The 15293-nt window shown below is 51.8% G+C and overlaps 1 protein-coding gene across 1 annotated transcript in view; it reads right to left on the bottom strand.

The window, feature by feature from the left end:
* NFASC (neurofascin) overlaps positions 1 to 15293 on the bottom strand; it is a 96248-nt gene that overhangs the window by 59357 nt on the left and 21598 nt on the right. The window lies entirely within an intron of this gene.

The raw sequence follows: 15293 nt of genomic DNA, 5'->3' as shown, positions 1-15293 counted from the left end.
TGCTCAAGAAATACCTACATAGCAAACATCCACTCCCTCCGGCGGGGCACTGGGATGAGCTCTGCCTCGACGTGCAGCCCACCTATAGCAGGGGGACCGGCTCCAGAGACCCCCTCGGGTACCAAAGAGCCTGTCACCGACCCGGCACAGCCCTAGCAGGAGTCGGGGCACAGCGGGACCTTCCCAACCGGTCTCTAAACAAGCCCGTTTCCAGCCGGGCTCCAGCTGCTTCCCTCCCCAGACGTCCCTGGTGAGGATGCGCAGCACGCCGCTGCCGGGCTCCCGAAGGCACCCATCCAAACCTCCTGGGCACTGTCAGGTTATCATTTGCATCTTCCATACACGTACCTTTTATTTTGCTGTAAATAAACCCGTAGACTAAACGCAGACTAAAAAAAGAGTGAAAAGGAGGATTAAATTATCCTCCTTAGAAAGGCTGCTGTGGTGGAGGTTGCATCACGGCTGAGTTACAACTCTCTGTAACAGAGTTATAAAAAGGGCATCAGCCGTGCAGACAGCTCTCTCGGCTAAGAACAAAAATAACGCCAGGGCAGCAACCAGTGGAAAATCCCCAGCCTTGCTCCGCGCCGCTCCTGCCCGGCCCTCGCACAGGCTTTCGCCGAGGTGGGATGTCGCCAGGCAGGGGAGCGGCGCAGAGAGGCCATTTGGCAAGCAAGGAGAGCCCGTCTTCATGAAATATAAATAACCGGCTGCAGCTTTGGATGCTGCTGTCCCTTCAGCTGTTCCCCAGCCCCGTACGAAGCAACTGCGGGAGGGAGGGGGGACCCAGCACAACAGACAAAACCCGGCAAGCACGGGGCTGCCGGGGGCTCCGGGTACCGCAGGGAACGCTGCTGGGAGCCAGCGAGGAGCAGATGTCACGGGAAAGAAACAGCCCTGACACCCGGCCCGGGAAGCTCTCCTGAACCCCAGGCAGGCTCAAGCCCAGCGCAAGACAACTTTTAAGGACACTTTTCCCCGTTACCCTTATGGGGAACAAGATGTGCTTAATGGTTTCTCCATCCAGCCCCCCTTGCTGCCTTGCTGGGTGCGATCGGGGTCTCCGGGTCCTCGCTCTTGGGCTGAAGCCCAAAGGAACTCGCCGTCCCAGCGCATCCCAGTCACACCAGATGACAGATTGTAGGTTGTGAAGGGGTTTGGAGGGGAGTGTTGCTTTGATCTTTTTTGCTCGTTCTAAGGATTTTCCAATCCAGCTGTTGCAATAAAAATAGTTGAAGGACAGAATAATTATAGGACTGGGCCAGTAATTAAAGTCATGTCCAGGACTTCCGCAGCCCTGTGATCAGGTCATGCTGAACAAAGCTTTTCAAATTAGTTCTTTAGCTTTCTGTCTAAGGGAAGACATCATTTTGATCTGTAGCCTTCATTTTTTAAAGCGGTCCATTTCTCCAGTTACAGCTTAAAATGAGTAATGGATCAGCTGGTTTTATGCCTGTTACTAAGCACAAGTCTGACTTATGAACTGAATCAGCCCATACTGCAACCAGAGATTTAGCAAGGCTGAGATTTCTGGTGTCCTTACTATGCTCATATACTGATGCTTCACATCACTACCACAAAATGCTTTAAACCCTCTTCATTCACAGATGTAGGATGGGAGGGAAGATGCAAGACAGCAGGCGTTTAAAGAGCGCACATCTCTGCGTGCTGCTTTGCGCCTGAAAAGCGAAGAATATGTCCTGTTCTTTAGACTGGGTACTAGTTAGTGCAAAGAAACGGCCGTGACACTGAGGAGTAGGTTCCTGGCATAGATGCTTGGGAGATATTTGTACGTACAGGCATACGTGGGTGATTTTGCATTAAATGGGAATACAGAAAGGACTGGGCCCAAACACTGATACATAGAGTATACACAGGAGGCATCTGGGCATCTAACTCAGGCAAAAAAGCATATCATCACATCACGGGGACTAGAACAGTAAGGGCTGTGCATATCAGGAAGAGATAAATTTGCAGATAACTTTTGGGCTGCCAAAGGGAACAGCAGGCACACAGCAGCTCTGGACTGAAACCGTGGGCAGAGCTACGTGGGAATGACCCGGCGCTTCCAGTGCCGGTGGACCGCCCAGGGAGGACGGAGGGTCCACGCGGAGCAGCACCGACCGAGAGCAAATAATAAAACCCACGACAGGGCACACACAAAATGCATCCCCGCCTTTAGAAGCGCGAACGCCGGGGCTGCTCCAGGGCCCCTTTGTCTCGGGGCAGATGTGGGTGCGACTCGCTGCGCATCAGAACAATCTGCCGCCGTGCTTGTGCGTGTAGGTGGGTGCTGGGGACAGGCAGTGCCGCGAGCCCCCGGCCGCGCAGAACACAGCCCGCATTGTCAGGGCTGCTCCTCGCCCGGGGACAGGGACGTCTCCCCAGCACAGAGGGCTGGAGCTGCGGCAGGGGCACGAACGTGCTTATCTGGGGATGCTAAGAGTCGTGAGGCTGTCTGACATCTTCATCTGCTTCTGAGACTGACTCGACCCGAAATGAGCCATGCAAAGGGGCAGATGAGACCTCTTCTTCCCAGACTTAGCATTTCTTAATCCTTGCTCCCGGCCCCGTTGTGCAACACAGACAATATCTGATTGCTGCCCAAAGAGCTGAACAAGCCCTTCAACCTCATACCTGCAGCCACGTCCTGGGATGGCCAGAGCCGTGGAGGCAGGGGGGTTGAGTCTGGGGATGCTCAGGAAGCCTCTGAGCTGGCTGGACCCAAACCCGATCCAAAATCTGGGCCCGTAATGTTCAGTAAAAACACAACACAGAGCAAAATCTCACACAAATAGTTACAAGATTGTGATGCCATCAAATAGGAATTTAACCGCTTAAATGCATTTCTCATCCAGCGTTGAGCCTGCACCCGAGCACCAACCAAAGCCACGTCCCTGCTCCACTTCCCTCCAGCTACAGACAAGACACAGCAGTGAGACGGACCCAGGTGCCTTTTTCCCCAAATACTTACCCAGAGTTCGGACGTGTTTTTCAGACTTGTTGGTGCTTTCCATTTCCCCAATGACCTACTGCAACATCAGTTCTCACAAACTGTGAGTCTGGGTTGAGAAACACATCCCAGTCCTTGGCCCAGACCTCTCTCCAGATGCATCAGACACTTTTGTAAATACATTTTTCTCTGGACAAAAGCATGAGTAACCCCAGGACAGGACCTTTAAAACTAGAGACTTTGCAAAGTCCAACCAAATATCCACACAGCATGGGGCGCATCCGAAATCAAGAGGTGGATGTGCAACCTTGGCTCTGCTCAGTTCGGAGCCATGTGCCCCTGCCAGCAGGGACGAGCCCCCCACAACACCCTCTCCCAAGAGGTGCTGACGGTCACAGCACCCACCAGGCGAATGTGCCTTGATTACCCGAACAGCCATGTGGTGAACGGGATGCCACCGAAACTATACCTGGCCCATATGCTGTTACAGGGTCATCGCCCCGCTCTGCTGCAAGTTTCACACTCTCAAGTTTCTCCTTATGTATAGACAACGCTCGCATACCAATAATTAAACCAGAAAACATATCCAAGTGCTTTGTCTGTAAGCCACTCAAAATCCGCAGGGAAAGGGAAAAAATTCAGCTTTTAAAATTCTTTTAGGTCCTTCTCCATCTCTTAAGAGCCCTGCTCCAGCACCAGGAGTGCTGTGGATGGTACCACTGGAGAAGGGTTTCTCTGCAGGCACTGCCTCCTCGCTTCACAGCCCCTCGGGGACGCCAGGCCAGCACAGCGGGCTGCGCACCAGCCTGGCAGAGCTGCAAACCCTCACGGCCACAGAGAAGAAACTTTGATTCTCTATTTCTCCATGCACATGTCGATTTAACATGTACATTGCTTCCTCCCTGCCTTGAGATGGGGGAAATCTCTCCTTTCCACAGATGGTGGTGAGCTGAGCTAGCGAACCCTCACACCCCAGCCCCGGAGCATCCCTGCTTCCCCCGCGCCGGCGAGCCAGCGCTCCCATCTGCTCGGCACCAACAAGCTTCCCGCTGGCTTTGATCGGCATGGCCAGGAGAGGTGGGAGAGGGGAGTTTGCCTATCGCGGGCTCCCTCCGCCAGCAGAAAGCGGCCGGAGGAGGCTGCCGGCATGCTCTGCTCGTTAGCAGAACGTGAACCACATGCCACATAATCCGCTTGCTGCTTCTCCACCCAAGCTCCGGGCTCCCCCTTCAAAACTCCATGGCTTTGCAGCACTGGAGGGCAGACGATGTGTGAAAATATCTCCTCTTGCTGTAGAGATGCAACCGTCAGGCATGAACCCACTCCGGGCCAAGGCAGCAAAAGCCGGCACCTCGATCCCCCGGGCTGATTTGGCCAAAACTCGGCTTTTTGTCATAATTCCCCAAACCACATCCCTGCAAACCGCAACACGTGTGATGTCCTGCCCCAGCCCCGCTGCCCTTCATCCTGCCCCAGGGAAGCTGGGCACGCTGGGCAGAGCCCACGAACTTCCCCTGGGTGCACAAATAACACCAGGGAAGGGCCGAAATTCATTTCCTTCTCAACAGCTTAATGAAATGAGACCTTCCAGAATAACGATGGAAAAAAAACCCTTCCCTGCAGCCCCACTGCTGCAAAACAACTGCAGGCATGAACCCTCCGAGGCAGACACAGAAACGGTAAGCAAGGGGAATCTCTGGTTGAAGTTAAATAAAAACAAAAGTTAAATAAAATTAAATAATTCCACAATGAAGGATTGTTTTTTATCAGCTCATTAGGTCCAGCAGGATGCTTTCAGTAGCAATTAGGCATTTATCCTTATTTATGGTTGTAAGAGGAACAGTAAAACTCGAGCAGCTAGTGTTCCCAAGAAGATTCCTACAGCACCATTTAATGCCTTTCAGCCGCTTAATTAATACTGATTAAATAGCACAGAGCAACATTTCCACAAAGAGAAAACCCTTTTGGTTTCAGATAATGAAACACATTGATTTAGAGGGAATATACCTACGCCCTAACAGTGACTAAAGGCTTCATTTTGCTCCTGCTCCATTCGGGTTCTCCGTGCCCCCCCAAACGTAACACATCAGATGGGTTTCTGGGTTGCTGACTTCCAGGCCGTAAATCTACCCCCCCGCTTTTGTTTGGCAGTGACGGGACCTTCTTCACGTGTGGTAAAAGCCACCACGCGGGTGAATCCCCATCGGGAACCACGCAGGGAGCTGGGACCCACCCTGCAACACGAAACCTGTGCAATACGGACGGGCACATCCACCCACCTTCCCACGTCCCCGGTCGTACACAGATGCACACCAGTAAATGATGTACGTACAGCCGCGTCCCTACAACGTGCGTAAGAAGCCATTCAAAGCAAATGTTGCATTACAGCACAGAAGTCGGCGGAAAGAAGGAAAGAAATGATCACAAAAAAGAAAGAAATGATCATGAAAAAGGAAAGAAATGATCACAAAAAGAGAAAGAAACAATCATGAAAAAGGAAAGAAATGATCATGAAGGTGAGACGTGATCATGTTTGGTTTGGCATTTTCCTCCCGAGGGAGGGAGCGTGCCCCGTCCCGGGGGCAGCCAGCAGCGCATGGGACAGGCAGCGCTTCCCGCTTGCCTCTGTTTGGAGGAGAGAGAAGCGCTTTGTGTCTGTTCCTGAGGTTGGGTACGGCTTTCACAATTGTTCTGCGAAACAACTGTCAGAGCAAACACCAGCAAATCCATTTGCATCTTGTCTTCTCCCCCTTAAAAAATAGTCATTCCCATCCTTTCAGCAACTAACGCTTCAGACCTACGTACCCTCTAATCACAGGCAAGAAGGCAAGTCAGGCTTGGCATGGGAAATGGGTCCTAGGCTAAGATTACTGATGGTCCAGTGTCTATCGACGATCATTTTCTATACCTGCTGTAACCCCAAAGGAGTCCCCAAACACATCTTTGCTCCTGTCCTCTGAACAAAAGGACATTTCTCAAAACACGACCTGCAGCAGCAGAGGTTTGCAGAGACAGGCACTTTCAGCACCATCACTGCCAACCCTCCGTAAAAACTCCAGGCAGACCGATTTGTTCGGGATAACTGCCCATGCACTCCTCCCATTCCATTTTCTTTAAGAGACATATCTTTAAGGAACACACGCACAGGCTCTTTCTCACAGCCCCTGGTTTCTGGTCTCACCCCTCCATGGGATTTTTGCCGTATGCTGCATTTTCCTTTCACTCCCTCTAACTCTCCTGCCTCGCACGTGGGTGAGTTTTCAATCCCAAGCCCTGCAGGCTGTATGCGTTTTAAAAGAACCGAGCAAATAAACAAGCATTGAGAGAAAGCGCCGGGATATCACCAGGAACAAGGATGGCTTCCTAAAGTCGCCCACCAGCACACGCCAGGGAGAGCCGTGGCAGCATCCCCCCGACTCCGCGTAGGGAGTGGGAATGAATCCGTCGGTCCCCTGAACTTTAGAGCTGATGCCGGCAGTAAGGAGATTTATGCTTTAGCTTGTCTCAGTAGCTATCAGCCAGCCAGAGCTCACCCGACCTTCCTCCTGCGGCACTCTTGAGCCGGGACCAGCTGGACCCGCGCTCCAATTTCAGAAATATTTAAAAAATGCAGGAGGAAGGGGAGAATTGCACTTGCTGCTATTCAGAGCTGTGGCTGCATTTTGCAACATTTGAGCGCAGACAGTGGTTACGCTTTCTGGAGGAAATGCATTCCCTTGTAGAGCTGCGTATCACTACTGAGAGCAGGGATAACTCCAGGGACTGACTCTTAATCTATCACGGTCATATCTCGGCACTCCATAAATGTGAATTAATTTATCATCCTGTCCTTCTGGTAACGTGAGGAAATACTGTCGTTCTATTACACAGAGGGACTCTAGTCCGGAGAGGTTAAGCGTTACTCCAAGGTCAGACAAAAGAGATGGCATGAGTGGGAAATGGGCTGAGATCACCAGAGTACTCAGTTTAATCAGAAAATACCATTTAACCTTTACAAACCGGCCACAGTCAGGGGGGAAAAAAAAAAAAAGTAAAAGCCTGAAACTTCCCATGGAAGACGACAACGTGGCCTTCGCCAGCCGGCCCCTCACCCCCAACCCGTGCCATGCCCCCGCGGCAGCTGGGAACTGGCCCCACGACAGCTGATCCGCCGGCTGCTGGGGCCGCCCCGGGGACCGCGGGGATCGGGGTCACACCAGCCCCGCTAATCAGCTTCCCACCCTCCCGGGGAGCCGCTTGTTTCCGCATCTTTTCCTTTCATCAGCAAGAGTGAGATGCGAGTAAGGAAAAAAAAAAAAAAAACCAACAATTCATTGGAGTTGTCCTTGGTAGAAAACAAAGGGGCTCCAGGGCATCATTTCTGCATGGGCTGCATCCTGGGCATGACGTGACATTTAAGGAACACAGGGTGGGTTACAGCTAAGATGAAAAAGCAATCATTTTTACTTGTTATTTTGGGGGGAAAATATTTAATAATTCTCCTTATATTGCAAACTATTTGGAAAAATACATGGTCATTTACTTAACTAGGATGTTACTTCATTTAAGAGGGACAAGGAAGGGAACTGGTGTGAAAAATATGGATTCAAAAGGAAAAAATACAGGTGGGAAAGTTTCTCAATGAGAAGCTGTAAGGGGCAGTTTTAGGGCACAGGACCACCGATGGCACTGGCATTAGCAGCCCGTTTTAGTGCTGCACGGGACCCTGCCTGTGAGCACCTCACCTGGCAGCGGGCGATACTGGGGCTGGTCCGGGAGCTTCTCAATCACTATTTCTACACCAAAGCAGAAGTTCCAACAGCCAAACTCCAAAGTGGCTGTTGGGTGCTGCCCGGGAGAAACAATCTGGGCATCTTGTCCAGTTCCTGATGGAGCAGCACCCATATGCAAACCCAACCCAACAGCAGCCCTGCCGAACCCCCCGGCAGTCTCAGGAGAGGTGGAGACAACAGGGTACCGGTCCCCCACCCTCAAAGCTCCTTTCCAAGGCCATCCATCCCACGCTGCTCGGGGGAAGCACGACAGAGCTGACAGCAACGGGGGACGCCCAGCCTGCGAGCGGTTACTGTCTGCCCCCGCCGTGTCCCTCGGCCACCCCTCCCAGGGGCGGCAGCATCTGGCCCCTGGTGATTAGCCAACTGCTAATCACGCAGAGCAATAGCTATAAACAGCAACTGTTGGACAGTTCGTACAGCAATGGCTCTGGAAAAGCCGCCTTTCCCCTTCTGGCTCCCGTGAGCCTGCTCCGCTTCGCTCTGCGGGGCACGACCCCGAGGAGGAGCCCGCAGAGCTGGGGGTTTGCAGCAGGCTGAGCCTCTCTAGTAAAGATGATGGATGCAACACCCAGAGAGAGGCAAGAATGTGTACTTCTCTAATTGCACGGGGCCAGGAGATGGTCTGGCTTGAATTCTTTAAGGGCACCAACCCTTGCTTCCCCGCTTGTACATTGGTCGTAACCTGCACCTCATCCACACCCCCTTGAGATGCTCAGGGGGGTGGTTGTAGCAATGGGCAAAGCCACTTTGGGCAAAGCACCCCAGCGCTGACCTCCCACCGCCCGAGGAGCCGTCGGACACAGGAGCCAGCCGACGCTGAGCCCCGTGCCTTGCACCGCAGACCCGGCTCTGCACGGCAGCCTGCAGCTCTCGACCCTGCAAAGAGCGTCCGGCACGACTTATCCCAGCAGCAATTTCCTCCTGCAGCTGCTTCTCGTTCATGACAGCAAATAACGGTGACCCAGGCAGGAGCTGTGTCTCAGCTCACGTCTCAGCAGTGCTCTGGACGAGACTGTGGCGAGGGTTCAATAGCTGTGAACTGGCCAAGCTTCCCAGACGCACGCTGCTGGCCGCCGTCAATCCCCATGGCCGGAGGAGACCACAAGACGTGGCAGGGGACACGCTGCCCAGGCAAGGTCCCCTCCCTCTGTGCTTTTATTCAGTTAAAAAGCTCAAAAGTTCAGCAAGACGTTGAGTCTGCATTTGGTCAGACGGAGGTCCCGGGAGGAAAAGGGTCCCACAGGGTCCCACGAGCTCGGAGAGCTCCCCTTCCCACGCCAAGGGCTTTCCCGGAGCCCAGGGCATCTCTCACACCCTCAAGTCATAACTAAATGGTGACTTATTCAACTGTGCCACCAAAGCCCTTCTCTGGTACGTGCCACACGAGCTGCCCACGTTCTCCCACGCGCGGTGCCAGGCAGGGCAAGCCGCCCTCTTCAGCTGCGCCCAGGGACGCGATGCGCGCCCCGACACCGCACGGAGGCTGTCCCTTGGCAGGGGGGAAAAGGTTAATGGAGCAAAAGGGGCAGCGTGCGGGTGGCCCAGGGGTTAAAAGGCCTTTGGCTGCTCCTACACCAAGAAGCCACTTTGGTAACTAAATGCATTGGTGTATTTGTGTTTCTGTCTCACATTACTGAGGTCCTGGTCACTTGTGATCACTAAAGAGCCTGGGAAAATGCCATTAACCCTTCCATTACCCTCTAACTCCCTCCCAGAGACCCCCAGTGCCCTGATGAGTCCTTTGACTGGCAGGAAAGCTTGCTTTCAGCCTCAGCAGGGTCCATACCACAGCCCAGAGCGGTCCCCAGCATCGACGAGAGCTGCTGTGTCCCTGCCCAGAGCCGATGTCCCCAAAGCCCCGGTTCGGTGACCAGGCAGGGCAGCGCTGCCACAAGTGAACCCGGGGACAAGGGGGAGCCGGGGGAGCAGCGCGGGAGCATCCCCGGGCAAACACAGTGGCTGAGGGACGGGGAGAGCCCTGGTCCTGCTGCACCTCTGCAAACAGAGACTATTTATTCCACGGGTTTTCCTTTCAAAACAATTCACCAAGATTTTTAATTCAGCAGATGGAAAAGAAAACAATTGCATTAGTATAGACTACCCTTGATTTTATTAAGCCGAACACTCCCTCCATCAGGGAAATGCAGTTATTTTAGTAGCACAACCGGAAGGAAGGTGAATACTTCTAGGTTTTAGGGTTGAAAAGTAGAAGTACCCGCTCTAGGGCAGCCGTCCTGAAGCTGTGCCGGCAGCGAGGCCAGGCTGGGGGCAGAGCTGGGCTCTTTCAGACCTGCTCGCAGCCGTGGGTGCTGTTCAGGGCACACTGAATGGGTGCAATTATTCAAGTGCTGAACGTTCCCCACTGGAAATTACAGTATTCAAAGGTGAGGAAAGACTTGAGCACAAAAGCTTTAATTTTCACGGGGTGGTGTAAGCCCAGAAGAAGAGCTGGGACAAGAGGTGCCAGGAGGAGCAAGGAGGGTTTTGCCCCCGAGAACAGGAGGCAGAAATGGCACCGAGGGCTGTGGCCGGCTCCAAGGAGCCCATGGGCAGCATCACGGGGCAAGTCCTTCTGTGCCTCCTCAGAGGGCTCGGGGAACAAAGCGGGACTGTGCACCCACCCGCCTGCGCAGGAATGCACCTTCCGAGAAGCTGGAAATGCCACGTTCCCCGCGGGAACACAAGACGGCACGGGCTGGCCATGCCCGGCAGAGATGCTGAGGTCCGTGGGGACCCACCTGCCGCAGCCCCACGGGTGTTTCCCCGGGTAGGCCGGCTCTGCTCCTCCTTCACAGTCTCCCCCATCCTTTTGGCTGCTTTCGGCAATGCTCCCGACCCATCCCCTTCAACCGCCCACTGGTCCCCAGGCACCATCTCCCCCCGGTCTGTAACCGGATCACACACACAGGCATCACCGACAAGGCAGGAACATGCCTGCTGATGATTAATCCCGTAAGTGAGCTGTATTTACAGACACCGGCTCTTCCCCAGAACCTGGCCGAGGGCCCTCAAGCTGTCGTATCACCTTACAGCCAGCCATGATGTGCGGGCAGCTGCCAGACACCGTGATCCACCACCCTCAGACCAGGCAGCCTCCGCTGCGTGCAGCGTGGCTCTCCAGGACCACCTCCTTACGCCGGGTATCAGCCCAAATGCAGAGATAAATCTTCCAAGAAGAGTCAATGTAGGTAATTAAGCTGCTCCACTCTTCCCAGACACAGTCTTGGAGCACATCTGGCTCCCACGTTCTGCAAAATGCCTTTGACATTTAACTTTAAACCCCAGGCGCTTCAACAGCGGTGACAGAGCAAAGCAGCAGCAAATCTGACATTTCATCCCTGAGCCATCTGACGTCCAACCTTTAGACGAGACGACAGCACAGAACAGTTTGGAGAAATGGGAGGGGATCAAGAAAGACAGGGCAATTCTTGAAAACCTTATATAAAAATGCAAACAACAAGGCTATCTGGAAGTCTGCCTCTCTCAGTAGCACTGGATTTGCTTTTGCAAAAATGCTGTGTAACGGGTTTTCCTTGCCCTGTGCACACTTAGATCCTAATTACAGGTGGGAAATCACAGGAAGGAGATCATTACCTCTGCTCTACATCCTCTTAACAAGTCACATTACTACAGTATAATTGAGTTCATGTCTGGGAAATCTGATTTTCAATGACTGCCCACCTAAAATAGCTTCACAAATCTTCACAAAGAATTATCTTTTACTGGACTATTTTGCAGGCATAAAGTGTGTCTTGTAATGATTTTCCAAAAAGGGCAAACCAAATATCACAAATCCACATTTTCTGCCAGTTTTCCAAAGGAAAAACCCTCCCCGCGCTGCCTGGCTTTCAGCTGGTCACTGCTAATGATGCCTCAACCCGTTGGCTCATTTCAAATCCAGCTCTGCCACTGCTACAGACATTCAATTCCTGCAAATTTCATGAAAATGGCTTGACAGGGAGCTTTCGTCTTATGGGACAGTCATTTGTCCAGGAGACTTAGACGCACAGACTTCATTAGTTATGCAGTTAAAATCCAGCCAGCCCCGCAGCTCCCACTGCAGCCCCCGGCACGCAGCCACCACCCCGACCCAGGCAGGCTGGGTGCCTTCACTCCCCCTTCCTCCCTCAGACCCCACCAACAACGTTTTAAAGTAGTTTATTTCCCAACAGAAGCAGTTGGTGACCCAAAGTTAATGGTCCACGTGTCTCCCACCACCCGCCTGTAACGTTTTGGTGGTCCCGTTCTCATTGCCTGTCCTCAGACGTGAAATATTGACAGCCTTTAAGGACAGACAGCGCGTTTCAGCCTGGTATAGCAGAGATGCTGTGAAATCACACGTTATTTATTACCCTGAGCTCAGAACTAGAAGGAAAACACCATTCTCTGGTATTTCTCAGCAATGCTTTCGCAAGTTTGCCAGCACGTTTTTACATTACTCTGCATAAAATTCTCACCCTTTGCAACGCGGTCATTAATATTGCCGGCACAGTCGCTCCATCTGCCTTTTGAGCCCCCTCCAAAACAGTAATAAGTTAATTGGTAGAAGCATTTGGCTTCTACATAATGAAGTTGGCACAAAAACAGCTTTTAACCTTCAGGATTGAGTACAGGATGCAGGATGGGGATTACTGTGTTTAAAAAAAGCATAAATAAAAGGGATGCATATGCATATGGAAAGACCAGGCTGGCGCTTAGTATTTCTTTTAAGAGAGTCAAACCGAAGGCACAGGCAGCAAGGCTGTGCCCGGCGCTGGGCACAGCGTCCTCCCATGGAGCTTCTCCGCAAGCTTTGCCGGAGAGGAGCCGCTCCGCGCAAATCTGCTGTCACTGGCGCCAGGCGCGACGCCCACGCCGAGCCGGCAGCGTTTCTGGCTCTAGCTGTGAAAATGGGAAGGCAAAAGCAACCGGTTTGTGCCCTGAGAAGGTGCAGATGGGCACAGGAAGAGCGTAGGTGTCAGCGATAAATGATAGATAAGTACCAGGAGAAAAAACCAGCCAGCTGCAGGACTAACCATTGCTTTGTGATCTCCAGCTGTGCGAGATCAAGCCTGAGACTACAAGCAGTATTTAGCTGGGAGGCTGGTTTGAGCGGGGGATACACGAGCTAAGGACCTTTATCTGCCTTCTCTGGATTGCAAAACATTTCCAACACCCCACAGGCTGGAAGATAGGAAACCCGTGTCCTACAAACCCTTGCAAATACAAATCCCCTCTTGCTGACAAGGACTGGAAGCAGGGGAAAACTTCACTAGATAAATAATGGAGTTTAAAGACAAGCAGAAAACAAAGGAAAGGAAAACTTCAATATTCAACTACTTCACTGTCTCTCACCTCATCTCAAATTCACCCAGCTGAGCTCTGCATCATGGAGGTGAACTGCTGCAAATGTTAAATGCAAAATATCTTTGTAAAGCCATTAAAACAGGGTAGCTAACAAGAAACAAGGGGTAATGAGAAGGCATTGGGAACAGAGGGCTGAATCAGCAGTTTTCTTGAGCGCTGTATGCCAAAGTTTGAACTGAAATCTGCCTTTGGTTTTATAGCGAACTGCTTAAACGCTTTTTCCCCCTGACAGTACTCGAGGAGAGGAGAAGTGATCACAGAGCAGCACCCGAGATCACCTCTGGCAGGAGCCGCGGCGGGAGCGTCGGGGCGGCTGGTGCTCAGCACCGCTCAGCCAAAGCATCCCAACGCTTCCCGGCCCCGGCACCCTGGCCGCGCTCCAGCTGGGCAGGCTGCCTGCGCTGCCTGCACCGCTGCCTGAACGGGGCTCGGGAGGAACCAGCGCTCAGCCAGGCACCGGGCTCCGGGCACGACCCGTCCCAGGGCTTTAAAACAAAAAACAAAACAAACAAACAAAAAAAACCCAAAAAAACCCCAAACTGTTGCCAAGCTCGTTCCCTTGACTTCCTCCAGGACAGAAGATAATATAGAAATGCAGAGCATGTTCCACGTTGGCTAAAGCGATATGGAAAATAGTAAATGGTTTTTGAAAGAGTTTCTTTCCCTTTTTTTCTAGCACAGACTGTTGACATTTTCCAAGCAACATCATTCTTACACTGAAGGAACTCTGCGAGCTTGGGTTTTGTGTAGTGGCTTTAAGAGCGGAACAGAATCCAAAGAAAAGCTACACACTAACTTTGATTTTAAAAATAGAGTAAATCTGAGTTTCTTGACCAAAACGCACACAGAGAACCACGTGGAGCTGTATCACTGTAAAAGGAAAAAAAAAAAAGCAATACGCTGATTCCAAATCTCCCAATATTCAGTGTAGTGCTGACTGCAACGTCCCCAGCCTGCAGTTCTTGCTCGCCCTCAAGAGCCAGCACCATAACGTACCCACTGGTACCAGGGCTTGCGCCTGCTGGGCTTGAAGGTTAAGGCTGGTTTCTTCCACGCTACCACAGAGTTACGCACTCAAATCCTGTTGAGAGCTAACGGCACTGAAGAGCCTAACCCATTTAAACATTTCCCCACTTTAAGACTTTGTAAGAAATGTTGATAAGGCAAGCACATGCTTAAAAGATAGCTACATTAAAAAATCGTCTCTCCCCAGAGAGATTTTCACAGCTCATTTATTAAACCCCCTCAAAGAACAGAGGGGAAAAGCCAGCTCCAATTGTTTTTAAGCTGTAACAAGCAATGAGAGAGTTGAGTTTTGCCTTCCAGCCTCGCTGCTGTTTCAGTCCTAACAAGCTGCACTTCAAGGCAATGCACTTATCACACAAGCAGCTTTATTTCAAACCCAGTGTGAACAAAGGGAGAGCCAGCCCCAAGTCTGATCACTTCTGGGCTGATCCTGTATCCCCCCAGCTGCATCTTTATACCCAATTCAACCAGGCTCCTGGCTCAAGAGTTACGCTCTAATTTAAAGATGGGATTTTCACACTCATTTGCAGGCAAGCCCATGCTTGGTACTACAAAACGGTAAAGCAACACCACCCCCATCAGAAGGTACCAAGGGGCTTCTGTTAATGAGCTTTGGCTTGGTCCTAAGCAGGACCATTGTTTTTTCTTGCCTGAATATATATAAAGGCAGCGACAGCATTTTCCAGGTGCTCTTGTCAGAGGAAGAGCGTTGCTGCCTGGCTGCAGGAGGAGGTGGGTGGCTGCGAAGGCAAGTGCTACCCGGAGAGCAGGCAGGGCTGGGAAGCAGCTCCCGAGTGCTTATCACCGTCTGAGAAGGAAATGCATTTGTAAAAACTTGACTGAAACATTGCTTTTACAAATGCGGACAGAGGAATCAGGTCTGTACCATTTCGGACATGGGAAGACGCCCAAAGCCTAGCACCCTGAGGACCTCAGCCCGCTCTCACTTGGCAAGCGCTTCCCGAAGTAACTTGGGAAATCACAAGCCTGTCAGAACTGAACCCATTGAAGCAGCTCAATAAAGCCAGAAATTTTTTTTCACTGCTCATAAAACACTCTTTTTTATGATCTTACAATTACGAACAGCTGTTTATTTTGCTAGTTAGCTCTTTTAAAGCATTCTTTCCAATGCATAATGAAAAGTGTCAGGCATTTTCCAGGAATTTTCGCAGCAGAGAAAGTTTGGCACTCTA

This window comes from Calonectris borealis, chromosome 26, assembly GCF_964195595.1.
Source record: "Calonectris borealis chromosome 26, bCalBor7.hap1.2, whole genome shotgun sequence".
Classification (NCBI taxonomy): domain Eukaryota; kingdom Metazoa; phylum Chordata; class Aves; order Procellariiformes; family Procellariidae; genus Calonectris; species Calonectris borealis.
The sequence above is the reverse complement of the archived record's forward strand: the minus strand, read 5'-3'. Positions and strand labels throughout refer to the sequence as shown.